Source organism: Apus apus, chromosome 1 (assembly GCF_020740795.1).
Source record: "Apus apus isolate bApuApu2 chromosome 1, bApuApu2.pri.cur, whole genome shotgun sequence".
In the NCBI taxonomy this organism is placed as follows: Eukaryota; Metazoa; Chordata; class Aves; order Apodiformes; family Apodidae; genus Apus; species Apus apus.
The window spans coordinates 131338287-131359432 of NC_067282.1; the positions used below are offsets into that span (position 1 = coordinate 131338287).

General features: G+C 43.2%; 1 protein-coding gene across 1 annotated transcript in view; it reads left to right on the top strand.

Moving 5' to 3' along the window:
* The first annotated feature begins 3788 nt into the window (after window positions 1-3788).
* The window catches only part of RASSF8 (Ras association domain family member 8), a 96491-nt gene continuing 79133 nt past the window's right edge, over window positions 3789-21146 (top strand). Inside the window, exon 1 of the mRNA XM_051631071.1 lies at window positions 3789-3936. The gene's annotated coding sequence lies outside the window, so the exon portion shown is untranslated. The remainder of the gene's footprint in view (window positions 3937-21146) is intronic.

Below are 21146 nucleotides of genomic sequence, written 5' to 3' on the forward strand. Positions count from 1 at the left end.
AAGTACATGCATAACTTTGATCATGCAAGCAGTCCCATTGAGACTATTCACATGCTTAAGTATATGTACATGGTTAAGTAATTTGCTGAATCCAGATCGACTTTATTTTTTTCTCAAGAAAGTGTGTGCAGAAACAGAGTTGTTTTACTCTGACCATGAAGAGTTTACTGCAAATACATGACACTGGAAGCTGCATTGATTACTTGTAACTGGTCACACAGAGCTGTTTCTGTTCTCAATAAGCCTGATCTTTTAGTCTGGTTTAAATTTAAGGAGCCCACCAAGACACTGGATTTCTCAAGGTGAAATGACAGTGGAAAGGGCAGTGGTAGCTGCAGATAGATCAAGGAGAGAAGGAAATTAAGGAATCTCAGAAACATTCTCTTCCTGCTTTTGGTCAAAAAGGCATAATTCTTGGAAAACTTACATAACCAAAAGGCATGTGGGTCTATTTTCTCCTTTTTGTCCTCATTAAGAACATATGTGTAAGACTCTGCATGTGTGCAGCATAAGGAATTCCCTGTGTAACGCCCAGCACTAGCATCAAAGGGGTGTCTTACTCCTTTCCTGGGATACTTTAATTACCTCTTTGGCAAAAATGAAGCAGGATCCTCAGGGGAAATCTGCCTCCCACAACTACAACCAGTGATACAGATCATAAAACATCTCTAGGTAGATCCTCAGGATTTCCACATAATTGTAAGAACGTGCTTGAAAGTTTTACTGAATTACAGTCCCTACCCTCCTCCAGCAATGTGCGAAGGAAGGATCGACTGAAGGTGAATGAAACACAAGTTATTTAGGATTACATATAACCTAACTAAGTTAGGAAGTGATTGGGATGGGCACTAAATGCCAGGAACTGTTACAGCAAGAGTCATCCTACAATGGCACGAAGTCCTGTCCTTGGCTGTACAATAGAGCATCACTCCATAATACCTTGCTATTTTTTGGCCAAACAAGGCAATTTGTTATTTCAGTACAGCTCAAAGAGCAACCGTGTTACACAGGGGAGAGGGAGCAGTATTTGTACAACTTTAGCACTATTGTATGTCTGGATTTGAGTGTAATTTCCCTCCTTTTTGCTTAAATGACCATTGTCATCTTCCCTGTTGGAGGCAGCCTTGGTCAAATTCTACATGTTTATGCAATTCCAGTAATGTAGAGATTTGACTTCCTCTTATTGCCACCACCTCACCTTCCCAAAGAGTTTTGATATGAAAACTACTCTCAGAAATGTATTTCATGCCCTCCCTGGACACTGACTTACCAACCTGTGCAAAAGGCATTGTCAAAATTTCACAAACATGATTTTGAAGCAGAGGAAGAGCGTTATCTTCAGTGGTTTCATAAATAAATTACAAAAGAGAAGTAGGAAAAAGAAGATACTAGAATACTGAAAATGCTAATATTCTTTCTAATTACAAAAGCTCTGTCACAGCCAGCAAGTGAATTACCATGCCAACAGTGAGCATCAACATTTTATGCCTCGTTATGCATGTTCTGAACATCCTCACCAGAAATGTCTTCATTATGGCCATTAGTTTCTTCCCTATAAAAGGGTGATTTTCATTCACTAATGTAAACTTTCTTACAGGAAATTATATGGCAAGTGTGTAAAAAATATTTGTTGGGTTTGAGAAACGAATCCACAGGCTAGCTTTCACTAGAAAATGTGGTTTGATATTCTGGCTCCCAGTTCTGCTAAACACCTGGAGCTAAACAATACAACCTCAATGACTTATCAAGTACTTGTTTTCAGTAAACGATTAACCCCTTGAAAAAGGCTTTTCTCCTTCTAGCAATAACTTCTCAGGTCATATAGTTTCAGTAGTTTCCCAGATGCCTCTCCTCCCTTCATAAGAGTCTTTGAGAAGCCTGGATTTTGAGAAAGGATCTTCCATGAGTTTTATACCTCCCACTGTATTTACAGGCTTAATGAAAAAAGGAAGCCTTCTGAGCACAGTACTTCCTGGGCTCTTTAGAGGAATATTTGGTAAAATACTTGCAACAGTCAGTCTACCTGGAAAACACACCCCTTTTTCCTACTTATAAATTATTTGCCAACACTCTTTAAAGTCACAGTAAAAAGTACTTAGTGCAAACAAATGCCATCTGGTAGATTGCAAAAGAACTGGTCATCAGCATCATTCCTTTCTCCTGGATGTAACCCTGCAGTGTTGGGTTCTTGCAGTTTCTTGTGTGTGTGTAGCTGCCCAAGTAAACCTCATGCTCCCTAGCAGATTCACCTACTCTTTGCAATTTCTTCCTAACAATTTCTAACATCCTGTTGTGCTTAAGGTCCTTCTCACAAGACTGCCTAGTACCTCTTCCCATCTAAAAGACCATAAAAGAGGTGCAGGCACAGGTCAGAACTGGAGGTGATAATCTTCTCTGTTTGGAAGACTTCTCCAGCAGTAACTTTGTACCTTGCCAGGTGTGCTTAGAAAAACCACACCCAGTGGTATAAAGCCATGAAGTAAGATGTGGTCATGACCCAAGACCCAGACCTATTGTAGAAACATCCCGGAACCCATATATTGCAAATACAGGTTTGCATTTAAATTGAGTAAGTGTATGCTCTTGAAAACGTTCTTCATGTAGCATCAACGCAGAGTCACACGGAAGCAAAACCTTGCTCTCATGCAAAGGATGAGGACTTCAAACAAAGAAATAAAACAAAACAGAGAAAGTGTGCTACATGCAAAAGCCCACAAGAGGAATCGTACGGAAATACTGTTCCAATGGTGATAACACAACCAACTGGAAAAGTTCTCTTGAAGAGACACGGTGGTTTTGGAGAAGCCACCATGGTGCCCAGGGAAGAGCTGGGAATGACAACTGCCACTCTGCTGCTGGGAGCTGAGAGCAGACCCAGCACAAATGTTTGCAGACAGCGAAAAATGCCTGTAAATCAGCGTTCTGAAGTTCATTTTCAAATAGGTTTACCGGGTTTGTTTTTCGTTGTTTTTTTTTTAATCCGTGCTTTTTTCCTATTTCAAGTTGCATAAACACAGAAATTATTAAAACTTCTCATTCAAAACTTTCCGTCCAAAACAGCTGCCTGCTTAGGAGGTTGGGTTTTTTTGTTTGTTTTGTGTTTTTTTTTTTCTCTTGAGTTGGTTTGGGTCTTGTAGTTGTTGGTTGTTTTTTCCCCCCCCCCCTTTTCCGGGGAATTTTCCATCCTCAAAACCCAAAGCAGAAAACAATAGAAAACACTGACTGCCGGCTTTCCACATTTCGGTTAAAAATAAGCGCCGACGGCTTTCTTGCTTCTCCCAGAAACAATAGCAAAAAATAACATAAAAAAAAATTAAAATCCCTGGGAAAACAAACCAACCAACCACCCACCCACCCCCCCCAACCCCAGCTCCACATCCCAGCCAGGGCTCTCAGTATGATCCTTCCTGCGGGACCGGCGCTGCGGGAAGGGAGGGACCCCGGGCTGCCTCCCTCCCGGGCTGCCCCCCCTCCCGGGCTGCCTCTCTCCCTCCCTCCCGGGCGCCGCTCTCCCGCCGGCCCCGCACGCCTCCCCGCCCGCTCCCCGGCTCTCCTGGGGCGGGCGGCTTTGCGGCAAGGCCGTCCCGCCTCCCCGTTACAGGGCTGCGGCTTTAAGAGCTCCCACAATGCCGCGCTGGCGTCCCAGTTCCGTTACATGCCTCTCCCGGGGCAGGGGAGCGAGGCAGCGGCAGGAAGGAGGAGGCGGGGGCGGCCGCTGCGGGGCGGAGGGCACGCACCGCCCTCCTTCTTTCCCTCCCTCCGTCCCCGGGGCGGCGGGCGCGGGGGAGGAGCGGGCGGCCCGGGAGGGCCGGGCCGAGCCGCGGGCGCCGCGCCGCCCCCTGCGGGGCGTGAGGCGGGGCCGGCGGCCGTTGGGGCCGTTGGCGCTGCCCGCCGAGCCGCCGCGGGACGGGTGGCCCCACCGCCGGCGGGGCAGCGGTAAGTGCCCGGCCGGCTCCCGGCGCGGCTCCGTCCCGCTGCAGCCCGCCCTCCTCCTCCTCCTCCTCTTCTTCTCTGGCTGCCCTGCTCGCTCTCTTCTCCCCCCCCCCCGCCCGCCCGCCGCAGCCCCTCTCCCGCAGCCCACCGGGCTCCGCGTCCCGCCCCGCTCCGCTTCTCCTCCTCGGCGTCGTCCGGCTCGTCCCCGCTGCAGGGCTGGTGACCCTTCGCTCCCCTTCTCCCCGCTGGCTGCCCTCGACAACTTTCCCGTCCGTGTTTCCCTTTTTTTTCCCGTTCCCCTTCCTTTTCACATTGTTGGCGTCTCGGGGTTTGTTTGTGGGTTTTTTTTTGTTGGGGTTGTTGGTCTTTTTTTTTTTTCCCTTCTCGTCTCTCCCGTTCCCCCTCCCGCCTCTCCCCTGCCCTCTCGCTCTCGCTCCTGCCCTTTCGCTTCTCCCTTCGCTACTTCCCCGGCTCCCGCCAGCTTTTCCTCTCCCCGGCCGTCTTGTCTCTCTCCCTCCTTCGGGCATCGCGGGGAAAAGTAAGGGGTATTTCTCTGTGTCCTTGGGAAAGGCAGTTCATAAGCTACTTTTTTTTTTTTTTTACTGCGGGAAAATCTTTGTAGTATTTTTTTTCTTTCCACTCCCTCTTACAGTCCCCGAGAAGAAAATTAAACCTTTTTTCCTTTTTTTTTTTTTTTTCCCTCCTTTGCGACGTGGACTGTTGCGGGTTTGTGTTTTGTTTTTTTTTTTTTGTCTTTTCCCCCCCTTCCTCTCTAGACAGTCCCCATTTGTTTCATGATAAATCTCTCTTATTCCTGCCCCAACTCCTCCTCTTCTCTTTCTCCCCCCCCAGTTAAAAAAAAAAACAAAACATAAATAAAAGATTAAATAAAATCTGTTTGGGGAATGTATGAGGTTTTGTGTACGTGTGTGAAAGAGTGAGAGACCACTGAGGGGAGAAGCTGAAGCCAGTATAGTCCAGTGGGACAAACTAGAGGCATGAGCTTGAAAGTGTAGGATAGGGCAGCTCTGAAGTATTGTTGGGAAGGTCCGGTCCAGGGTCTGGTCTGGGGTTGTAGTAGTTCGGTGTGTGCCAAGCTAGTTTCTGTTAAGCAAACCCGGCGTTTTAATATGCCAGCGGAGCAGTGTGCTAAATTGCAGATCAAGTATTGCTCGTGGGTTGGCATCGGTGTGGAAAACCAGAAGCAGGGGGAAGGTTACAGATTTCGGTGTCCCCTTTAGAGTTGCACCTGTCGCACTTTCCATCCCCAAACTGCGGATGTCTCGGAGGTTGACACGTTAACAAAGTGATTGGAAACTGCTTTACATCCGTGTCAAAAAAGTGCTGTCGCCTACTTTTATGAAGTCCGTTTCGGACCTCACAAGCATCTGCCTCAGCTCTAGTCAGCATCACACATTAAAATTAAGTATGTGCTGGGCTGTGCAGAGCGAGTAAATCAATTGCCTAATGATTTCTGCAGAGACACCTGTTTAAAGGCTTTCAAGCTCCCTGTTAATTGTGTTTGGTAGTGGTACGAGCACGTTAAGTGTTGTAAAAGTGAAGAGCGATGTCTTCTTCAGTGGAGAATACATAGTTCGTGAATAGTGTCAACTTTTTGGGTCAGAAGGAAATAGTGTGGATCTTGGTTGTTTTATGTTACCTCTTTTGATAGATACCATTCCAGAAGACCACAAGGTTATGTGGCTAATTAGCAAATTAAGTAAGCCCTACTATTTCCCCCCTTTTCTTTAAGCAAGAGAGAAAATACCGTTTCAGATCAAGTTTTGTTTGATGTTATCTAGTCAGAAAATAGGCTGGACATTAAACTAGAAGTACTTCTCTTTATGTCTTGTAGTAAAAACTTATTTGATATTTGATGCATTGCTGAGGGAACTGAAGTGACTGTTTGGCATTGATAGTGTTTATTTGTATGCCCTTCAGGACAACTGAGAGAGTTAAGGTTGTTCACTTCTTATACTTCAAGTAATCTCTTCTTCCCTCTCCTGCCCTATCCCCACCAGCCCAACAGGATTTTATCAGTTGTTTGAATTAATTTCTTTTTATCTCTCCTGGAGATGAAAAATTTTGGGATAGGAAGAAATAGAAGGAGAAAAATAGCGAGTCATATTAGCAAGAAGTTTAGGTCTTTTAAAACTGTACCTTGGGCGGATTCTGGAAACACCACCAATAATTCTAAAAGAGGCAAATTGGGTTGATTAGCATAACTTTTAAAAATCCTTTGGAGGGGAGCCCTGAAAAGGAACATGTTGGATAGAAGATTTAGTTGCTGAAATGCAGATCTGAGGATGATGGGTTCTGTTCCTGCTTCTGCCATCGTATGGCAGTATGACCTCTGCCTAAGCTGCCTTCCTGGCTGCTCCTCATAGGATGTGGAGATTTTCCTGAGTCTCTGTTGAGTGCTTATACACATGATTTAAAGAATAATTACCTGTAGATATATTACTCCTCGGTTAGTTGTGGTTTTGAGTGCTGGTTGGGTGGTAGTTTTGCTTGTGCTAATATCCATTCTTTGAAAGTTGCAAAGCAGATCTCTCAATTGCCACCATTTCTTTTGAGCAGCATAAGGTTTTTGCATTGCTGTCATGGTTTTGAGACTAGAGTTATTTTTATTCCCTGTATATCTCTGACAATATTGGTGCATGCTGCTTCTATGGTGCTGTAAGTCTACTCAAGCTGAATTTGAAGGGCACTGCTGGCCTCTCCAGAAATAAGCTCTATTAAATTGAACTGCAGGGTGGAAAACTGTCTTCTGGGGTCTGGGGTGAGGACCCCTCTCAGCATGATGCATGCAGTTTCTGTTTGGTTTTGTTGTGGCTTTATTTTTTTTTTTTTTTTTGTGAGCTCTGTAATAATGAGATTGGCTTAGTACATGACTTTTTTGTTTGCTTGATAATTTTAGGGTTTTCCCTGGATTTTTTAAAACGTTAAAATCTCTCGAAATTAAATGTAAATGTTGTGTGGTTTTCTAGGGCTTTTGGGAAAGCTCAGGTTTTTTGTTACTTTTTTCATGCTGCAGTTGGGACATTACAGCGTAATAGTATGTATTATAATCTCAGTGCCTGCCTTTCTGTAATGTTTGAGAATTGTAAACTTGTTAAACACAGGGCTTTGCCCTGATCCTGATATTTCTTTCTCTTTAGTGGAGACATGAGACTTGATTCTGCAGAAATTTGCTTCTGGCAGCTGCATCAGTTTTGGGTTATAATCTACTGTCCTCTTGCATGTGGACTTAGCTAGCTCAGTGCTTCTGAATCTGAACAGTTAATCTCATTTCAAATTTGGTTTCATTAATGACTAAGTTTCTCTCCTTTCTAAGTTCCCTTCAAAGTGTATGATGATCTCACAGCTTTGAGAGGAACTGTTTTCCCAACTAATGGAGGAGATGTTAATGTTTTTCTCCTGTAACTGTTCTGAGGACTGCATGTCATCTTTCTCCGTACTGATAAAATATGAGGGGGAGCAAGACTGGCCTGCATGTGCCGTGAAGTTGAGATCACAAAACTTGTATTGGGAGAGGAAGGTGGGTTTGAGCTGTAGTTTATAAGGGCCTGTCACATCTGTGGGGACTGCAGCCTGGGCTCCTCAGGGCTGTTGGTTCACTCAGATATCTCTAAGCATCTCGTCTTCTTTGTGATAATGTAAATACAGAGAGCACTGAATATATCTGAGAGAACTTGAGGAGCCCTAGGCATTGTAAGCTTTCAGATGGGAGGCGCTTAAGAAATCAGCTTAATTCACCTTTCTACTTTGGAGTTACTGCTTAAAGGGGGGAGGAATCTGTTTACTTTCTTGTCTGCTTGGAAAATGGGCTTACCGACAACAAAAGACATTGTAATGCTTCCTATAGTCCAGGATTATTGAACAAAAGGGTCTTGCTGTGCAATATTGTTGCTGTGCTCGATGTTGTATGATAACACATGTTTCTCAGCTGTTGTTGATTCCTCAGTGGCACAGACTTCAAAGGAGTGTGCTGAAAGAGAGCCGTGGCCAGAGAAAAAATGAGTTTTGTTCCAGTGGCCTGTACCATCCATCTGTTTAAATACTTTGCTGAGCTATTCCAGAGTGTTCAGGCATCCAGTTAGGGCTGACAAGCAATTACAGCTGGGAAAAGAGCCTACTGCAGAGAGACCACCTAGCAAAGGCTTAAACGTGGCCTCCCCTCCATGGGTCAGAGCCCCCCTGCTGTCTCAGCCAGCAAGAAGAGATAAGGCTCATCATTTAGGGTATCTTTCAGCATGACACTGTCTAATTCCTAATGCTATTGAGGATTTATTTATTTTTACTCTCTATGCTATCTTTAGCATGATAAGGGAAGAATGGTAATGAGGACAGAAGGTCATGCCTGTAGTCTTGTCATTGTATGTAACAAACTAGGTCTGTAGTTTAAATGGGTAAATAGAGATATAAAACAAAAGCAGATTCTTTCTCCCAAAACAGATGGGATAGTTAACACCGATTGTGAAGGTAGCAATATACGTTACTGAATTAGTTCTAGTTTCAAAACATTACTAGTAAAGTTTAAATTTGAACCAGTTGCGTTGTGCCATTTTGGATTGAATTTGGGGAAATACTCCACAGTTCAATCCCCAGTAACAAATAAAAATACCCTGTGTAGTCGTGCATTATGATACAACAGGATGTTGCCAATTCCAGGTACTTTGTTTTTACTGAAATTCTGATGTTGGAGCCCAATGTGCAAGACAGGTCTCAACTTGTGATACTGTGGCCTATGTGGTTTGTATAGTCCCAGATATTGGCATCATCAACAGAGAGAATACAAGTAAACTGTTGATAACCTGCAATGGTACTTGAAAGTTTTCTGTGTGGGACTGATACTCATTTTGAGGACTGGGACCAGTACTGTTAGGTGGAGTAGTGTGTGTTTCAGTTAAGAGGGTTTAACCTTTATGAATGGAAAATGATCGTTTGGATGCACTAAGGATATTTGAGCTTTGAAAAACTGAGGCAGTCTGGGATTTGTTTTTCATCTGCAAACATGCAACACAGCTCTAAAACTAAGCTTGAATGTTGTCCTCTGATGTACTGTTATTCCTGCAGTTGTACTGTGATGTGACATTTCTATGTTTGAAAGGATAAATCTTTTTCCCAGTATAAGCAGTTGTGATGGGTTTTTTTGTTATTTTGAGATGTCAGGTTTTAATGCCTTACTTACCCCTTTGAAAGGAAAGGGGAGGGAAACTTTTAGAAATGTGTAATGTAACTGACTTCCATTCAGCTTCTACCCTTGCTCCAGGGCTGACATTGAAGTTTGAATTAATTTGTCTGCTTTGAAAGCTGGACTAGGTGTAACCTTGCATCTTGCTTTACTGCAACAGTACCTGATGTGTTTCCAGCTTGCACCTCGCCGTGTCTCTAGATCATCCATTTTTAAAACGGTGAGGCAGCGTTGGTGCTTTCTTTTTAATGTATGCTTCCATTTAATCTTTAAAGAGCTGTGACTTCCTTTTGTTTCAACTGAACTGAAAGTTTTTTGGTAAAAGATTTTTGGAGTCCAGAAATGTTTGTCAACGTTTTCAAGTCATTATTCAAAGGGGGTTTGGAGTTTCCGGAGCAACCTTTTGAAACTTTACATTTTATTGTCAGTCATTTCATGAACATGGATAAGGAAAGGCTGTAATTCCTCTAGGAAGCCAGATGTTTTGTGTCTGTGCCAAAGTGGGGAGACAGTGTGGCTTTAGGAGTTGGAGAGTCTGTTGTTCTTGTCACTGGACTGTTTGGGGATCTTCAACAGATTGTGTCTGCTTTCTCTGTCCTCTTTCTTCTCCTCCCTCCTGCCATGCCTATACTGATTGTGATCGCCTCCTTGTAAGTAAGTTGAGATTGAGTGCAAAGCATTCTTTGTTGTGTTTTAAAAGGTAGATGTTTTTGTCAGTTTGTTATTAAGCTTAAAGCTGTAGAAAAGCTGCATGTAATTCAGCAATTAGTGGATTTATAGCTTTAGCCTGTAGATTAATGCTAATATTAATTCTGACCAGTGTGGCACTAAGTAACAAATAAGAAGAAAGTAGCTCTCAATGCAAATAGATGGGAAGCTACTCTTGGTACAGAACCAGGGGGTTTTAGTCTAAGTTGCTTCAATGTGACATGTGAAAGAAAGAAAGACAGGAGCTCATCAGATGTCTGCACATCTCAAACTCTTCCTGGAGAAGAAAGTAGGAAGATACCACAGCTAATAATGGATAAAAGTTGATACTAGGAATCAAGATATAAAATGCTTAAAGTGTGCCTTTGCAGCTGTATGGCTGGCAATATTAACTAGCACTACTACCTGGAATAACTGGCATCTGGAGAGAAACATATGGTGGTAGTGGAATGTCCTTGTCCTTACCCATTAGAAAGTGTGTGGCTTTTTAAAACACATTCTCAATCATCAGAACTGCTTCTTCAGTGGTGTGTGTGTGTGTGCTTGCTTTGGGCTTCATTCACGGCTCCAAGTCAGTCAAAGCCTTTGCACTGGTTTCATTGGGAACAAGGACAGAAACTTCTAATGAATAAGTTGTGTGTTTGAGCCTATGTATTTCGAAGTAGTGGAGTTGGCACTGATGAGCAACAAGAAAAACGAAGAACAGTTGCTGAATACAATGCAATGCTTTCATGCTGTTAATGGGATTGGAATTGGTAACCTGATACTCTGAAGAGATAACAAGCTATTTAACATACGAGGGAACATTGCATTTTTTTAAGGGGTTGGTAAATAGCATAGTAAAAATCTTTCATTAGAACTCATTCTAGTGAACAAGATCTGTCAGAAAATGACTGAATTTACAAGAATGTACAAAACAGTCTAAATAGAAAAGTAATTTTCTGTCTTATTACTGGTGTTCTTGCACTGCAATTTCTGCATTTGCTTATCAGTTTACCTGCTTGCCTCGTGTCCTGTGAATGTAGCTGCTTTCAAACTGAGATGTAAATCAAAAAAGTGTTTGGGCTTTTCTTCTTCCAAGAATGGAAGACTTAAGGGGATGACAAAATGCAGTATGTGCCAAGTTGACATAAATACGGTATGTGATGTTTCCCATATTTCCCAAGAACAGACCAGAAGGCAACCAACTTGATACGGAATGTAGCAGTGTTACATGGGATTAAGCTATTCTGTGTGAGACTGGAGAACTCTCCTTAGAGGCCTTTTAATGCAAGTAAAATAGACATCTGTAAGGGTGGTGTAGTGCTAGAAAATTCAGTCTGACCTGGTAACTCAAGAATTAACATAATATTCTACCTTAGGCCTGCTGCTTACTAGCAGGAAAAGCTGATAACTTGTCTCCTTTGTGTTTTTACTTAAGCAGAGACATTTGCAGTTCCTGCAGGCAAGGCTAGAAGTTGAAAGGAGCACACCTTTGAGAGTTGATATATGCTATGGGAGGAGGACTTGGTTGTGAGTTTGCTGTCAGTGAACTGAAGTTCAATACATGATGGTCATGTTCTGTAGCAGAAGTTAAGGGAAGGAGCTCACCTTCCCTAGGTAGGGTGGGAGGGGGGCTGGGCTCTCTCCAGCAGCCAAGAATCACACTTTAAAAAGTACTCAAGTGGTGGGTTCGGTTTATTTAAACTTTTAGCAAGGCAGATTTTTTTCAGGGTGTTTGATCTCAGAGGATTTGCTCTTCTGTTTGTGATGCTTTACAAAACACTTTATTGGCAGTGATTTGTTACTGTAGTATGCGGAGGCCTGGAATGAGATCTGACCTGCTTCTAGGCCCTGCAGGGTGCTGGTGAGGTGAGTGTTCCCCTCCTGTCATGGCAGGAATGGAGTGGATGGCTGGGGAGAGTCTTGGCATGACCTGGCATGGTGGGGATGAGCTGGGAGCACAGTGTGGGGCTGCTGCCTGCCAGACCAGTGTCCTACTCGGAGACCACGTGCCTATGTCATCTGTTGCAGGTGTCTCTGTAGTCCAGAATATCTTTCCCTGGCCTGACTTGCCAGATGTTGAATTTGCAATGTGTCTTTGAAAACATGGGGCTCTTCCTCAACCCAGTGTTGCCAGTTTCCCACTGCACCTGCTGTCATGCCATTAACACTTTTGATCAGCAAGTTGTGCGCTCTGTATTTCTGGCAGTGCTGCCACTTCTCTCTGCTCAGCCATAAGACTTCCTAAATACTTGTTCATGAACTAGTGGCTTTCTAGGTGTTTCTTTGGTTGTAGGTCAGCATTTGCTTTGGGATGGAGGGGGAAACGGGGACTTTCTCTTCCTATCTCACAGCTGCACATGGAGACATTCCTCTAATTCCTCCACTGCTGAGCTGTTTGGAGCCAAGGGTGGAGGACAGCACTTGCTTTGCTGTTTCCTTGTCCTGGAGTTGATTTAACTTACACAGAGCACCTGTCCTGTTGTGATCCTGACATCCTGTCAGTACTCATTCCACCCTGCTCCCTGGGAGATAGCATGTTTGTTGCTGGCTACTCTCTGCCTTAACCTTATAGGAAACCCAAGCCAGAAATTTTATAGGATTTTTCCCCTCCCTCTCCTTGTCCTTCACTGACCTCTAACCACAATTTTATCTTTCTTGACAAGATTCTTAGTTTCACTTATCTGCTGCTTTTCCCTTCACTCTTCAGCTTTGATTATTTTTCCAGTAGCTGCTTAGAGACATTAACCATTACAGATGTGTAGACTGTCAAAACACAGTCACATTCCTTAGGCTTTTTTTTTAAAGCTGGACTCTAATACTAAAATGCCTGTGTCAGGTGAGTATTTTCTATGTACACAAATTCTCATTATAAAAATATCTATCCTCTGAAGAGGATAAGGAACTGCAGTGGCCATATTTCCATATGACTTGGTGGTCACACTTCTTTTGGTGCAGCCCAGGACATGGTTGGATTTCTGGGCTGCAAGTGCACATTGCTGCCTCATGTTAAGCTTTTCATTGACCGACACCCCCAGGTCTTTCTTCTCAAGGCTGTTCTCAGTCCAGTCTCTGCCCAACCTGTATTTGTGCTTAGGGTTACCCCAACCCAGGTGCAGGTCCTTGCACTTGGCCTTGTTGAACTCATGAGGTTTGCATAGGCCCACCTCTCCAGCCTCTCAAGGTCCCTCCGGATGGCGTCCCTTCCCTCTAGGGTGTCAGTCCCACCACACAGCTTCGTGTCATCAGAAAACCTGCTTAGGGTGCGCTCAATTCCACTGTCTGTTTTGCTGACAAAGATGTCAAACAGCACCAGTCCTACTACTGACCCCTGAGGATCGCCACTTGTCACAGGTCTCCATCTGGACATTGAGCCATTTATCACTACTCCCTGAGCGTGTCCATCCAGCCAGTTTCTTATCCACCAAGTGGTCCATCCATCAAATTTATATCCGTCCAATTTTGAGACCAGGATGTCATGTGGGACATTGTTGAACACTTTGCACAAGTCGAGGTAGATGATGTCAGTTGCTCTTCCCTTGTCCACTGACACTGACTCCATCATAAAAGGCCGCCAAATTTGTCAGGCAACATTTGCCCTTGGTGAAGCCGTGTTGGTTGCCACCAACCCCCTCCACATTTTCCATGTGCCTTTGCAGAGCCTTCAGGAGGATCTGCTCCATGATCTTGCCAGGCACAGAGGTGAGACTGACTGGTCTGTCATTCCCTGGGTTTTCTTTCCTTCTGCTTTGAAAATGGGGGTTATATTTTCCCTTTTCCAGTAAGTGGGAACTTCACCAGACTGCCATGACTTTTCAAATATGATGGAGAGTGGCATTGCAGCTTCATCTGCCAGCTCCCTTGGGAGCCATGGATAGATGTTGTCAGGACTTTGGCACTTTCAGGTTCTTTAGATGGTCTCAAACCTGCTCTTCTTCTACAGTGGGTGGATCTTCCTTTTCCCAGTCTCTGCCCTGCCTTCTGTGACCAGGACAGTGTGGTCAGCGCCCTTACTGGTGAAGACTGAGGCAAAAAAGTCATTTAGTACCTCAGTCTTCTCCATATCCTGTGTGACAAGGTCTCCTGTTTCCTTCTGCAGGTGGCCCACGTTTTCCCTGTTCTGCTTCTTATCACTGATGTACCTGTAGAAACTCTTATTACCCCTAATGTCCCTGGCTGGGTTTAATTCTATCTGGGCTTTAGCTTTCCTAACTTGATCCCTGGCTTCTCGACAGCTTCTTTGTATTTCTCCCAGGCTACCTGTCCTTGCTTCCACCCTCTGAACACTTTTTTGTCTAAGAGTGTCCAGGAGCGCTTTGTTCATCCATGCAGGTCTCCTGACGTTCTTGCCTGCCTTCCTCTTTCTTGGGAGGTAATCTTTTCTTGGAGGAGGTAATCTTTGAATATTGACTAGCTTTCTTGGGCTCCTCTCCCATCCAGAATTTGAGTGATATCCTACCAAGCAGATCCCTGAAGTGGTTGAAATCTGCTCTCCTGAAGTCCAGGGTAGCCAGCTTGCTGTGGACCCTCACTGTTGCCCTATGGATCCTGAATTCCACCACTTCATGGTCATTGCAGCCAAGGCTACCCTTAAACTTCACATTGCCCAGCCAGCCATCCTTGTTGGTGAGAACAAGGTCCAGCATAGCACCTTTTGTTGTTGCTTCCTCTGCCATTTGGAGGAGGAAGTTGTTATCAATGCATTACAGGAACTTCCTGGATTGCTGGTGCCTTGCTGTGTTGTCCCTCTAGCTGATGTCAGGGTGTGGTTGAATTCCCCCATGAGGATCATGGCCTCTGAACGGGAAGCTGCACCTATCAGCCTGTAGAGGGCCTTATCTGCTTGGCCATCCTGGTCAGGTGGCCTATAACAGACTCCCACTGCAATATCGCCAGCCCCTTTCTTCTCTTCAACCTTAACCCATAAGCTCTCTGTCAGCTCCTCATCCATCCCCAGCTGGAGCTCCATGGACTCCACCTGGTCATTGACGTAGAGGGCAATGCCCACTCCTCCTGTGCCTGACCCTCCTAAAGAGCTTATAACCATCCATTCCCATGCTCCAGTAATAGTTGTCCCACCGTGTCTCACTGATGCCAATAACATCATAGCCCTGCAGGCTTGCACACATTTGCAGCTCCTCCTGCTTGTTTCCCATGCTGTATGCGTTTTAATAGAGGCATTTAAGTTGGGCCCCCATTGAAGCTGCCTCACTGCCTGGGATTCCATTATCCTTCGTTTCAGGTGTTCTCCTACTGGCCTGTGATTGCAATTCAGTCCCAGGGCATCTTTTACTTGATTTGGCTTAAAAGGGGTGGGAGTGGGATGGATTGAGGATCCCTTCCCCTGGCAACTCTAGTTTTAAGTTCCTCCTTACCAGAGTGGCAAGGCTGTTGCCAAAGATACTCACTCCCTTCCCTGAAAGATGAACCCTATCAGTTCCTAGAAGACCAGGTTTCTCAAACTAAGTCCCATGGTCTCGGAAGCCAAAGCCCTGGCTGTGGCACCACTCCATAACCATGTATTGATTTTTCCCAATGTAATTTGTCCTTTCAAGCCCATTCTCTTTGACCAGGAAGATTGATTAAAAGACTATTTGTGCTCCTGAGTCCTTTACTGCTGCTCCCAGGGCTCTGTAGTCCTTCACAGCCTTGAGAGTGCTCCTTTTTATATCCCTGGAACCCACATGAAACAGCAGGAGTGGATAGTAGTCAGTGGGACATGCAAGCTTGGGTAGTCTGTCAGGGACGTCCTTTATGCGAGCCCCTCGCACGCCACAGACCTCTCTTGAGAGTGGGTCTGTCTGGCAAATGGGTGCCTCTGTACCTCTCAGATGGGAGTCTCCCATCACTATCACCCATTGCTTCCTCAGTTGCACTTGTCAGTATACAGTGAGATGGTTGAGTCGTCTTGTTTGGCTCCAACAACTTACCTGATGCAGCCTGGCTTTTTTCCTGTCCAGACTGCAGAACTCTGAAGCGGTGTTGCAGGGGCACCTCAGATTTTGTGGGAAGCTTCTTCCTGCTGTTTTATCTTTGGAATCTTCCATTCTGCTTCTTTCTTGGCCTCCCTCCTTTCTGTGTGCTGGTGGGGCCGTCTAACTACAGGCTGCAGTTTCGCTGAAGCCTGGGCCTGGATCCAGCTGTCTCTCTCCTTCTCTATTCCCTGATGTTACACAGCGTTTTCAGTTTCCTTCATCTTCTCCACCTGCTGCAGGAGGTCCTCTACCTGGGCACACCCTATGGGTGATGGTTTCCCACTTACCCCTGCCCCATGCAGCCTGCGGTCTGTACAGCCACCTCTCCCCTCAATGTCTCTCAGTCGAGGCACTGAGAGATAAAAATGTGACATAAATAGAAGGAAGTAAGAGATGTACTTTCCTGTCTTAGACTTGTGCTTTTTAACTGGTTGAGAAATGCTCTGCCACCTCTAGACTTTGTTCTAAAAGTGACTTACCTTGACTTTTGTAAAAAGTATTTGCTTTAAATGTCAGTAGCACAGAAGAAAATTACTGGATTTATTTAAATATATGCTGCAAGGAAATTTTTCTATTTTGTAGTGCCTTGCGTGCTTGTCATTCTAAATGCATATGCAAAAGCCTAAATAATTAGAAATCTATATGCTTTCTCACCATAGTTTACTCTAATACTCCATAATGATCTCTGGACAAACTGTGTTTTACTTAGGAAGACAACATTTCAAACTAACCTCAATTATCTTCAGCTTGACTAGGATGAATAAAGATAGCATTAAATGTATACCTAATTTTTAAGAGTACCCTTTTTCTTCCTCACATGGACATAAACGATGTGTATGAGAAGACTGTTCGGTTATAAGAGAGTACAAAATGCAACAAGAGGGAAGATTGTGCTGTCATATGTGAAATGTCCTCCCTATGTTCCTACTGCAGAATGTTCTCTGATATGAAAAAGGTGGATAAAGGCTTCCCAGCTTTCTACTGGATCGGGTATCTCATCTCCCAGTTTTAAGAATGGATCTTGCTGCTCAACATAGCAACATGGGCAGGTGGCTTCTGTGAATTGACTATGCCTCCCTCCCTGTGCACCATGGCACATGTGGAGACACAAGCCCAGCAGGCCTTCTATTTCAGCTCTGGAGCTTGCAAGAAAAGGTTGGCTTCCGAGCTTCACAGTTGGGAATGTAGAACTAGCAGAAGCTTAGACACCAGTCAAAACTGGGATCCCATGAATGGGAAAAAGAAACTGTTTTAGATCAGTACATGGTATTATTTTAATCCCTTGTGATGATCATAAGAAGTATGATGACATGGTGTATAGCGGTATTGTTGAGCTGCTCATTCCCTTACTGGGATTTCAAGTACTGGGAAGATGAGAATCTCTTTAGTTTGATTTTAATATTGAGAAAGGAGTCATCTAAGATGCTTCATTCATAGTACAAACCTTAGTACAAGGTTACAGGGCAGGCTTCATTTGAATATCCATCTGCTACTTTGATGTTTTTTTTCATGAAAATGTAAAAGCTGTAGCTACTAGATGACTAATCAGACCTTAAACCAGCAGTGCATGTGTATGTCCCAACTTGGGTCATGGAGACTGTTGATAATCCCAGCAAGATGATGATGTAATGAAGTCCTGCTCTGCAAACAAGTACTTGATTAACTTGTGTGTCAACATGACCACTTCTATCTATTCTGAAATGCTTCACACCAGGATGCTATTCTGAAGTCACAATGGTCAAACAAGATGCCACCTGTGAGCTGCTGTAACTGTTAGTAACAGTGTCTTTGTGCTGTGGCTGTCATGTAAGTCAGGGGGAACTTCTGTAAAAGGTAGTAAATGAACTGATTTACCTAGCACCTTCCGTGGGATAACAGCATACACATAGCTAAACTACGGCGTGTCTGCTGGCAAGAAGCTTGAGCAAAGAGGAATCTAAAACCTAATGATCTTATGACATAACAGCAGTACTTTATGAATGACCTTCTAAGGAGCAAGTGTCAAAGGAAGTGTCAAAAGTGCTAAGTAGAAGAGTTAGTATTTACATTACAAGCTTGTTAATTGGTTTTGGAGGTAGTAGTGAATTGTTAGCTTACCTTGTTGATTCTAGCACATGCAAAGTGTATATGTTAAGTGTAATCTGAAGAGTTGTTACCTACATTCTGTGTAGCTTATAAATAAGGAACTAGTGACTATTCTTATGGCATCTTTTCCTGACTTTGGCTTTTCATACAAAATAAAAACTGTGCTGACCAGTGCTCTGCCATATGCTGACTATACAGAGCTTTTTATGAGGCTTTGTGTGTTCTCACGCTTGATGGAAACTCGAAACAATCTTGCTGTATGGCCAGTGTTGTCATCTTGGTCTGTAGTGTGTTCTATGTCTTACTGACTTCTGCAACCAGTTTTTATAAAGTCAACACTGTGCTTGTAGTAGTGTCATCAGAAAAATGGAAGTAGTTGTATGGCCCAAAATGGGTCCTTTCTGCTAAACTTGATGTACAAACCTGATGTTAAAGCCAAAGCAAATTCAGTGAGTGTTTTGACTTCTGTGCGTTTCTGTAGCCCTTTCTCAAAAAATCTCTTGATCATATGATTCCTGCAATAGATTTACTCCTTTTGCTGAGAATTAATACAGACTTGCTAGAGACCACAATGCAAAGAACCAACAGTACCCATCCACAAGCTTTTACTCTTTGTTTGTTTTTTTAAGTTCATATAGTAGCAAACTGGTGAGAGTATCTTTGGAGAAATTCTTTGCCAGCAGTTTTACAGGAAGAAGTCTGTTTTGCTATGCTGAACCCATCATGAGTGTCTGCCTGGTTACCTTGTACTCTTCAGCACTCTGGAGATGCAAATGGTTTCTGTTCATCTCAAAGGTGTTAATGGTGAGCCCTGTGAGTGTATTGAGTTATATTCTTTTAGTGGTTAGTTCATGTGACTTAATTTCACTAAACTGAAAGACAAGTATGTCTGAAATTTGTAACAGTATTGCTTGAACTGCTAGTAGCTATTTACTCAGACCAATTTAAGTGTGTGAACCTGAGACAGAGCTTGAATATGTCTGAATTGGTGAACTCTGTCTACACTTGCTGCTTCGTACTTAAATTTCAGGTTTTTTGTTTCAGTTATCAGTTCTTTATTTCTATAATTTTATTAACGTGTACTTCGATTTAAGACTTTTATTCATGACTGCAAGTATGGAATACAATACCTTAATCCAAAAAGAACTTTCTTTGAGGACTGTTAAGATACATGGTCAATCTTTGCATAAGCTTCAACAGCCTGAGTTGGCTCGGAGACTTTGAGGAAGACTCATCCTTAGGGAAGTGAGCGCAACATTCTTTTCTGGCTAAACTGGATTCCCTTACTCAAGGCTGGTCCCTAGTACTTGTTGATGAGAGCACAGTATCCCGTGCTGTAGGAAACCTTCAGGAAAAGAAGCTTGGCTTCTGATCTTTTGTGCTGCTGTACGATAATTGTGTGGTACCAAGTTGTCTGCTTCATATACAATTGCCTTTTCTGGCTTGGTCTCGGAGCAGGCCAAGAAGAGGAGATTCAGTTTGTGATTGTGGGCTAATACTCGAAGACTGATACTCTGCTGGCTGTTTCTTTGTCTTTTTTATTTTTTGAAATTAGTTCTTGCTGAGTTTTGGTCATTGGGTATTGAAACTTCCAAACATCTCAAGTTACTTATTTATATCTTTCTTATACCTCCTGGGATTTGTTTATGACATGAGCTACTTTGTGCACATTTAACAGATGTAGGGGCTTTATGTGAGAAGAAAAAAAAAGGCTTAAAATACGGTTTTATGTAGGCCTGTAAAAATGTTTATCTTATGCTCTTAAAAATATGCGTGTAAGAATAAACTTGTTGGTCTTCATGTGACATGCTCTTATGCTCAGTCAATAAATGTTGAAGCTTATTTGAAGCATTAGAAATGTAGGTGGTAGAGAATGAAGTAGACAGTGATTTGGTGTAAGTCTGTTGGAACTATGATCCACTAACAAATATCGTGACACAAATCACTAAGTTTGCTTTTGTGTGTTTGCGTATTTGGGTTTGTCTGTGGTAACTGGTGTGTATTGTATCTTGAATTGGGAGAAAGGAAAGGGAATTGTGACAATTCACATGAAAAACTAATGTGCCAGCTTATTTGCATATGTCATTCATAGGAAATTCAAGTTGACATACTCAAAGACACTGATCCCAGGCTGTGAGAAACCCAGTTGCTTTTTAATGAGTCGATGCCAGTCTTCTGAGACTTGACTTCAACTCCACCTGTATAGATTCACCCATGACTCACATGACTTGATTAAAAATGTTAGGAACATTAATGACAGGGAATACTTCTTGCATGTATTTAAGGAAAGCTTTTAGACGGTTTTGGAAAACTGGAGTAACTCAATGACTCTGAACCTCATTATCTGTAAAGGTATTTAACAAAGAAAAAGATCAAGAGTAGTCACTGGCTTAGGGCTACTCTGAGTGATGAGTGATCTCTGAAAGGTGTCATTAATGACCATTTGTAAAGAATCAGAGGCATTCATTTTCTAGAGAAGCATGTTCTTCCTTTGAGTCAGTTTTCAAGACCCAGTTGGGGAAAGCAACCTAGTCTGAATGAAGTGCTGACCTTGCTTTGAGCAGGTGGCTGGGCTCCATCTGGTCCTTCCAACCTGAAAATTCTGTCGTTTCGTTTCTTTTCTTTTTCTTTTTTAGATATGTTTTTACCACTCAAACACTATCAGTTGTAATGGGATTGCCTGGTGATGTTTCCAGTAAACCAGAGATGTAAATAAATCCTTGCTCTTAAGTGATTTTTTTTAAATAACATTTTTGCATACCTTAATAGCACTGCTACTGGATATGCATAACATCTAGGACTTTATCTGCATCTCTTTTCTGTCTACTGCAGAATCTTTGTTTAAAGAGGTGGAATAGAACAAGTTGATGTGATGTTATCTAAATTCTAGGGTAAGTTCTCATCTTTCCAGAAGCTGAATTTTTATATAGGATCTAATGATTCTGTACTTGAATGCAACAGACAAACTGTGCTTTAGGGAAACTTGTTCCAGATATATAATATAAAATCCCTGTGAATTATTTAGTGGGGAAAAAAACAAGGCTATAAGCATAGTGAACATTAGAGATTATAATGCAAACTGTATCAAGAAAAAAAGATATATTTCATTCAGGGCACTTCTAACAAAACTGGATTTATACATTCACCTGATGAGACCTATAATGAGGAATTAAAGATACAGACTTTTCTGTAAGGAAGGAGCAGTGAACTCTGCCTCTTGATTGGGGTGTGTGTGTGTGCTTAAGTAAGATGCATATGAAAAAATA